Source organism: Rutidosis leptorrhynchoides, chromosome 6, assembly GCF_046630445.1.
Source record: "Rutidosis leptorrhynchoides isolate AG116_Rl617_1_P2 chromosome 6, CSIRO_AGI_Rlap_v1, whole genome shotgun sequence".
Lineage (NCBI taxonomy): Eukaryota > Viridiplantae > Streptophyta > Magnoliopsida > Asterales > Asteraceae > Rutidosis > Rutidosis leptorrhynchoides.
In genome coordinates this window covers 321,209,831-321,219,457 of record NC_092338.1, presented here as the reverse complement: position 1 = coordinate 321,219,457, position 9,627 = coordinate 321,209,831, and the positions used below count along the sequence as shown (strand labels likewise).

The 9,627-nt window shown below is 34.0% G+C and overlaps 1 non-coding gene across 1 annotated transcript; it reads left to right on the top strand.

Annotated features, from left to right (window-relative positions):
• Positions 1-2,478: 2,478 nt before the first annotated feature.
• LOC139856716 (small nucleolar RNA R71) lies at positions 2,479-2,585 on the top strand. Its single transcript, XR_011762177.1, has one exon. It is a non-coding gene; the product is annotated as a small nucleolar RNA R71 (small nucleolar RNA).
• Positions 2,586-9,627: the final 7,042 nt, after the last annotated feature.

The window sequence follows — 9,627 nt, the reverse complement described above, 5'->3', positions numbered from 1 at the left end:
ATAAGATAGCTTTATATGTATGAATCGAATGATGTTATGAACATAATTACTACCTTAAGTTCCTTGGATAAACCTACTGGAAAAGAGAAAAATGGATCTAGCTTCAACGGATCCTTGGATGTCTCGAAGTTCTTGAAGCAGAATCATGACACGAAAACAAGTTCAAGTAAGATCATCACTTGAAATAAGATTGTTATAGTTATAGAAATTGAACCAAAGTTTGAATATGATTATTACCTTGTATTAGAATGATAACCTACTGTAAGAAACAAAGATTTCTTGAGGTTGGATGATCACCTTACAAGATTGGAAGTGAGCTAGCAAACTTGAAAGTATTCTTGATTTTATGTAAATAGAACTTGTAGAATATATGAAGAACACTTAGAACTTGAAGACAGAACTTGAGAGAGATCAATTAGATGAATAATATTGAAGAATGAAAGTGTTTTTAGGTGTTTTTGGTCGTTGGTGTATGGATTAGATATAAAGGATATGTAATTTTGTTTTCATGTAAATAAGTCATGAATGATTACTCGTATTTTTGTAATTTTATGAGATATTTCATGCTAGTTGCCAAATGATGGTTCCCACATGTGTTAGGTGACTCACATGGGCTGCTAAGAGCTGATCATTGGAGTGTATATAGCAATAGTACATACATCTAAAAGCTGTGTATTGTACGAGTATGAATACGAGTGCATACGAGTAGAATTGTTGATGAAACTGAACGAGGATGTAATTGTAAGCATTTTTGTTAAGTAGAAGTATTTTGATAAGTGTATTGAAGTCTTTGAAAAGTGTATAAATACATATTAAAACACTACATGTATATACATTTTAACTGAGTCGTTAAGTCATCGTTAGTCGTTACATGTAAGTGTTGTTTTGAAACCTTTAGGTTAACGATCTTGTTAAATGTTGTTAACCCAATGTTTATAATATCAAATGAGATTTTAAATTATTATATTATCATGATATTATCATGTATGAATATCTCTTAATATGATATATATACATTAAATGTCTTTACAACGATAATCGTTACATATATGTCTCGTTTAAAAATCATTAAGTTAGTAGTCTTGTTTTTACATATGTAGTTCATTGTTAATATACTTAATGATATGTTTACTTATCATAGTATCATGTTAACTATATATATATATCCATATATATGTCATCATATAGTTTTTACAAGTTTTAACGTTCGTGAATCACCGGTTAACTTGGGTGGTCAATTGTCTATATGAAACATATTTCAATTAATCAAGTCTTAACAAGTTTGATTACTTAACATGTTGGAAACATTTAATCATGTAAATATCAATCTCAATTAATATATATAAACATGGAAAAGTTCGGGTCACTACAACCTGGGTGGAAGTTTTGGTGGAATTGTCTTCACCGGGTTTACTTCTACGGTTTTTGTTTCTTGCACTTTCTTATTCTTCTTCTTTCCAGAGGTATCACAAACTTTATTACCTATCACTTGCTCATACTCAACTCCTTTTCTTGGAAACGGGATGGGTGGTGTGTATGGTGCCACCACTGGCTTTACATACTCGGGTGGTGGTGGTGGTGTTGTAACTTCTTCATTATTACTCACATCGAAAACCTTCCCATCTTCTGATGATGGTTTTTTCAGAATTTGTTGACACCATATTAACATTCTCATTTCGAGGATTTACTTCAGTATTACTCAGTAGCTTTCCTTGTTCCCTCTCACTCATCATGCTAGCAAGAGTACCTACGTATTTTTCTAGATTCAAAATGGAAGGTTGTTGAGTTCTTAATGACTAGTCAAACCTCTCATTTGTTTGGGTTTGAGATGTAATAAATTGTGTTTGAGATTCCATTAGCTTTACCATCATTTCTTCCAGATTTGGTTTTTTCTATTCGGTTTGTTGTGGTTGTTTATACAAGCTAGGTCTTTGTTGATTGAAAGTGTTGTTGTGAGTTGGTTGGTTATTCGGACCTTGTTGGTTGTACGATTTATTGTTGCATCCATTTGGATTGTAAAGAATGTTTTGATTTCGATTGAAGTTTGGCCTTGGTGGTTGATAATTATTTTGATAATTATTTCCCGGTCTTTGGTTCATGTAGGAAACATTCTCATATTGTTCCATCGTTTGCTCAATGTAACAATCTTTCTTTAAGTGTGGTCCACCGCATTGCTCACAACTGATTCGTATTGCATGAATATCTTTAGTCATATTTTCCATTCATCTCTCGAAAGCATCTATTTTTGGGGAAACGGAATCAAAGTCATGGCTAGAATCGGCTCTAGCCACTTTAGATGAACGAAAAATATCTTTTTCCTGGTGCCACTCATGCGAGTGGGAGGCTGTATTATCAATAATTTTGTGAGCTTCGGTTGCGATTTTCTTCATAATGGAACTACCAGCTGCTGTGTCGATGTCTTTTCGTGTAGCAACGTCGACACCTTGATAAAATATTTGTACTATTTGATAAGTGTCTAAACCGTGTTGAGGACATCCTCTCAACAACTTTCCGAATCTTGTCCATGCCTCATATAATGTTTCATTTGGCTTTTGCACGAACGTAATAATTTCTCCTTGAAGTCTCACGGCTTTAGATGCCGAAAAGAATATTTAAGAAATTTCTCAACTAAAACATCCAATGTGTCAATCGCTCCTTCAGGTAACGATTCTAACCAATCTTTGGCTTCTCCCTTTAACGTCCAGGGAAACAACATGAGATAGATCTGTTCATCCTCAACTTCTCTGATTTTGAATAGAGTTCAGATCCTATTAAAGGTTCTAAGATGTTCATTTGGATCTTCTTTTGGCGTACCACTATATTGGCATTGATTAGTTACCATGTGTAGGATTTGTCCTTTGATTTCATAATCTGGTGCATTAATGTCTGGTTTAATAATGGCGTGTCCTTGGCCCGTGCGTGTGACTCTCATTCGATCTTCCATACTTAGAGGTTCAGTTACTTCCATAATTGAATTTCTTGAATACGAATCACTGGAGGATTCTGATTTAACGGTTTGTAGTTCAGGAGGAATGATTAGTGGTTCTGGATCTTGGAATTGTCCTTGAATATCCTCCGGGTTCTCAATTGTGAAATCGGGTTCAAAAGATGGATTATCGAAAATTTGAGTTGGAGTATTTGTTCGACTAGATGATGATTCTAAAGAAAAATCAACGGCGATAATATTGGCAAGATGTCTTGATCGAGTTACAGGTGGTGAACGTATGAAAGGTGGTGAACGTTTAGCACGGTGCATTCACTGAATATCCTATTAGAAATTATATAATTTATCAAATTAATAGACTTTTTTGCTTTTGCCCACGTTTCGAATAGCCAAAAGATGCAGCAGGGAGCCAGGATCCTTTAAGTCAGAAAATCCACAACTCAGCCACTAACAAATCCAACTATTACTACGAAGCATAAAATTTAGATGTCTATCTATTTAACCGCTTAAAATAATTTTTCGTCGAAATTTAAAGAAAATAAAGAAAATTCTATGTCCTAAAAACTAGAGCGTATAAATGAGAAAGAAAAAGCCCGTCGAGAAATAAGAGTCGAAAAACAAACGTCGAAAAATAAAAATAAGAATGAAAAACGTCGAAACTTAAAAGTCTAAAAACTAAATCTAAAAAGTTGCGCCTAAAGGTATTAAGGCTTAAAAGGAATTCTTTATCCAAAATGGCAATAACTTAAAAGGCACTAAAATATATAAACGGCGTCGCAAAATTCTAAAGCGCCTAAATCTTGATTCTAAAGAAAAAAGCACTTAAGGGATTTTACAGCAAAACTTAAAAACTAGAATTATAAAAATAACTACGGAAAAATACTAAACTTAAAACTACATATTACGAACGATAAATTATAAGAGTTACGAATTAAACGATAATAAAGAAAAATACAAAATACAAAAATAAACAAAGTTGATAAAAATACAATTTTAAAAAAAATATTATTTTTATATTATTATTTTATAAAAGTATTAATTATAATTAGAAATACTTAATTAAAACTAATTTAAATAAACTAAAACTAAATATTATTTAATTAAAAGCCTAAATAATAAATTAATTAAACCCCAATCTTAATTAATAATTATAATTATTAAATAAATTGAACCCTAATTCGAGCCTGTTGATGATCAGAGCTGTCCCATCAGCTCATGCGATCGCATAAGTTGAAGGTTAAATGCCCATGCTGTCGCATGGGTTAGGATATCAGGCCAGATTGTTTGGGCTGCTACAGTTTTGGCCCGAATACTTTTAATTTTTTTTTTCTGATTTAACTTTATATAAAATATTATGTAATAAAAAAATATTACTTATTAGTTTTATAACTCTAAACAAAAGAAATAAAAATAATATAAACTTTTTAATTTAAACACTTAAAAATATAGAAATATATTTTAATTTTTTATGTTTTTATATTTTTAAAATTATATAATTTTTTACAAAAATAGATTAAAAACTAATATATATTTTTTTTAGAATATAGCGTTTCGCTTCGCGCCCCCGGCAGTGGCGCCAAAATCTTGATGTGTGAAGCGGAGGTGTACGAAATAGTATTATTTTTAATATGAAATACGCGAAATATGATACAAGTTTTATTTATTTATATAGATGAGATATACCTAAACCTTGCTACAACACTATAGGCAGTGTACCTAATCGTAGAGTAGTGTAGTTTTTAGTAAGTATGGTTCGTTCCACAGGTAGACGGCTTATTGCGTACACTATATTTTTAAACAATTATATTTATATAAGTATATATATATTAGTAATATAGTAGTATTATTATAAAAGGGGGTTTTACCGTTTAATGACCGGTTTGTCGATTTTAAATAAAGCGTAAAGATAAATGACGAAAATATAAATGACAGAATTTAATTTGCGATAAAGTAAATTGTAGTAATTAAAATGATAGTAAATAAAGGTACGATGAAATATGAAATAAAAGTATTATGCTTATTTAAACTTCCGTAATCATGATGTTTGACGTTTTAATTTTAATTAATTGTTACCCGGGTTAATTGTCCTTTGTCCTGGTTTATTTGATACCTATCTGGTTTTTGTCCATAATAGTCCATCGGTCATAATTATAAAATGCTCGTCAAATTAACCTTATTCCCGAAGTCAAATATTCCAACTAATTAGTAATTCAAACTGTAACAAGGTTTTAATACTTTGTTAATAATTACACCAGGTTATCACTGTGTAATCCAAGGTTTTAATACTTTGTTAACAATTACACCAATTATCCTTGTATGTAATCCACCCTTGTTTTAATGAGATATGAATATTAATTTACCCACTTGATCAGAATGAATAATCAATTACCCAACCCGAATAATTAATTAAATGATCGTAAAAGATGTCATATAAACATCACTAAATAGGACATACATAATCATTTTAATAATTATTAGATTAACTAATTTGAAGATAGGTTCGACAGGTTCCAATGAGTTGTCATTCAATTAGACAATACCCCCTACCTATTAATAGTCAATAGCCCAATGTTCACAAGTGTCGGTCTTTTGTCCAAACACTAATTATGGTACAAAATCCAATAACCCCATCATAATATTTAGTCTAACACCGTGATTACTTCGGCTCAAATAAGCATAATAATAACTTAGTTACGAGACATTAATTTAAAAAGGAAGAACATAGCTTACAGTGGTGATTAATCGCGTAGCGTTACACGGACAGAGTTCCGTCTTATAAAACCTTAAAACATTTCTGACAATAACCCAATTATTATTAAACTTAATTTAAACTTATTATATATATATATATATATATATATATATATATATATATATATATATATATGTTTTCGTTACAGAGAAGGAAAAGAAAAAGTTGTGTTTTACATTTGCTGAAAACATTGCCTTTTATAGCACATAACCCAACTTTTGGGGCCATGCAATCGCATGGCCTGGGTGTGTTAATCCCATGCGATCGCATGGTGACTGGTACCAGCTCACTTTCCCTTGTTTTCTAGCTTATCGACATATTTATTAAATATATATATAATATATATAATTTATATTAATTATATATATATTATATTATATTCTTGTGCATAGTTGACAGGTAATTTTAGGATAGTTAACTAGCGCGTCTCGGTTTATGTCTCGGTTCTGGATTTTAGAACGTCCTTTCGTACGCGTAGATATCTTGTACTTTGTGTTCCTTGGCTTGTACTCTTGTAATTTTTAGACGTTTCTCATCAATAAATTGAACCACTTGAATTATATCTTGTACATTTGAGCTTTTTGGTCATTTGCGTCTTCAAATCGTCGTTTTCTTCTTTTGTCTTCGCACTTATTTATTTAAACGAATATTACATAAAATAGAACAATTGCAACTAAAAGCTTTACATATTGGAAGGATATTGATACTAAATATATGTTCATTTAGAGGACTATCAGACACCGGAAGTCAGAGTGCCCGAAATTGGTTGGTGATGTCAGGGGGCGCAACTAGGTGATGAGAAGTGATGATGCGCGAGAACCTGACGACGATGTTTCAGGTACATTTTGATTTCTCTATTTAAATGTACCTACGGTTTTGATTTGATGCATTGTTAGTGTATAGTGTAATGAAGGGTAGCATTCCTTTTGGAATTACCCATTGATGAGGTTTGGGTTGACGGTCGAAGGGCGTAAGACTTGGTGCTTCCAAGCATTCCTTAGTGTCGGGTAAAATATTTTACCAAGCCATGGGACTAGGCTTTGGTGTTACTTGTAGGTGTGTGGTTGCTCTAGTGTTGTAAGATTATGAACCATAAGGTTCGACGAGCACGTATGACTTAAGGTCATTCTAATTATGTTATGGGTGTCCTCGGGCGAATGGAACCCTAGGTAACAAGTCTTTTGTCTTTGATTAATGTTAGTTGTGGAGTCTAAATGACGCGGCGTCAGGTGCCTTTTCATACCTGCAAGCGTAATGTTCGACTCTGATGAGGTGATGGTTACATTGTACTTAGGGTACCGGAGTGAAACTCTTAGCTATATGTGTGACGGTGAAGGTGTGACAAGCGTTCGCAATTGGAAAATTGCAATATAAAGCTTGGATAAATTGTAGTGAGATCTTCGTAGAAATGATGGAAGATAATTCGAAATCTTTCGTATACTCGAGGATGGAGCAAATATTGTGACATATGAATCGTGTTGGTTTTAAGTCATTATTTAGACGATGCCAATGGGTGGCGGTGAGTGCTAATTTTCATCGTTGGAAAAGAAATGGTGAACGGAGAAGACTATGACAGACGAGAGGTATAGTCATGTATTTCTGAAAATGATAATTATTGTCGGGTGATAATATCTTGACAATGTGATTATGGGACGAGATCCTAAGTGGGGGAGTGTTACTCCCGCACAAAGGGATTGTAATGTGAAAATTCTGAACGGTGTTTGGAATTAGTGTCGAGACCTAGAATGGTCGAATGATGGAAATGTACAACTTAGGTTGAAATTTTATGTATTGATTAGATTTAAGTTACTACTCGAGGTAGTAGTATTGATAACTCATCGAGGGTTAAGTGAGCGGGAATTCTAAGTTGAGTGGAATTATACTAAGTATGTGTACAAACTTAGCGTGCGAGCAATGATGGTTTAAGTTCGATTTGACTATACCTCATTTGCAAAAGCGGTTAAAGGAGATATGGATTTAAGTTCGATTAGAAAATACCATATCGATAGGTGCGTTAGTATGTGATGTGGGTTTAAGTTCGATTTGACGATACCATATCACTTGGTGCGTTAGTATGTGATGTGGGTTTATCCAATCGTGAGGATACGCCTTTTGTTGGCTTCGTTAAGTCGTTTGTGACCATGTTAGTGGTACAAACTTTATTTTAGCAGTGTACATGATCGAAGTACGCTATGGAAATTACTAACTCGGTACGACTTTTGGGTGTTAGCTTGTGTATGTCGGGTGATTGAAGCATGAGTTCGATTCGGTTAGGGAATGAAGCGATACTTGGTGCTCGAATATGATAGATTTAATAAATTGCGGGTGATAATTTGGTCGAAAAAGGTAACTTAATGAGAGGAGTCGCCTAGAGAATCCATAGAGACACGTAGGATTATATGTGTGCTCGTTGTAGTCGTCGTGGACTTTAAAGGTGAGTGTGTGCTAGTGCGGGTTAGCAAATGGGAAAAGCCTTTGGGTTGATAGATATTGTGCGGAAATCGAATACGGATGTATGTCGAGGACCATAGAGTGTAGGTCCGATTGGTTAAGCGACAAAGATCACGAGGACGTGATCGAGTTTAAGTGGGGGAGAGTTGTAAGATCCAAATATTTATTGCACATAATGTAGATATGGTGTACGTAAAGTGTGCGCGCCGCGCACCTGACCTGCTACAGAATTCTGCTTTTCTGTTTTGAGTTTAATGAAGGGCATGTTGGTCTTTTCACTTGAGGGTCAGTTTTAGGCCACAAAATGGCAGATTGGTGGACTCATTCAAGTCCACAATCTTATCTTCAATCTCTCATCTTCAACCTCCAACCCTAGAGTGAGAAAGTGTTAGAGATAGAAAGCTTGATTTGGAGAAGAAGGAGCTTGAATTGATCAAAAGTCCAAGTGTTAAAGTTGTTCATCTCTTCCTTGGATACGTTTTGGTAGTGTTGGTAAGTTCTAACTTCGAATTTCAATTGTTAGATTTGATTTCCAAGTTAGGGTTTTGACTTGTGTGTTCTTGAGTAAACCCACTAGTTGATAAATGGGTGATTAAGCTAGTAAATGGTGTCGATGACCATTGTTGGTGGTTTTTGGGTTGGATGATGAAATTAATTAGTTGATAATCATGTTCGGGTGTTAATATCACTAGTTAACTTAGGTTATAAGTGATTAATTGTGTAAGCTTGCAAATGGGTGTTTTGACTTGAGATTAGGTCAAAATGGGTTTTGTGTAAATTGATGCGAGTAATGTGTTTTGATGATGAAACCTTGAGTAAAATTAGTTGTTGGAACATTATCACTAGTCGATTGTGATTATGGGGGTTCTCGGGTGAGATTTGACTTAGTCAAATTGGAGGTAAGTGCTAATGGGATGAAATTGCACTTATGGTGTTTTGGGCATAAGCTAGAGTGTTTAGCTTATTTGTTTGCGAATTACTTAGGTGATTCACGTGTGGTTGATTGGAAGCTCAAGCGGATTAGCGTTTCAAGTAAAAGAGGTGAGTGGAATATTTATACGTTTATGTATATAATTTGGTTGCTTGTGTACGACGTGGCGAGTGTTATTCGGTAGAATACACTTCTCTTGGGCCACATTGGGACCGGGGTGCGGGATGAGGGTTTAAGTTCGATGTGGCGATAACTCATATGTATGGACTTAAAGTTCGATGATGACGATGCCATACTACTATTGTATTATTCGATGCGGAATGAGGGTTAAGTTCGATGTGACGATACCTCATATGTATGGATTTAAAGTTCGATATTGACGATGCCATACCACGATTGTTTGTTTGAGGAGGGTTAAAGTTCGATGTGACGATACCTCATATGTATGGATTTAAAGTTCGATATTGACGATGCCATACCACGATTGTTTGTATGATGAGGGTTTAAGTTCGATAGTGACGATACCTCATGTATGGATTTAAAGTTCGA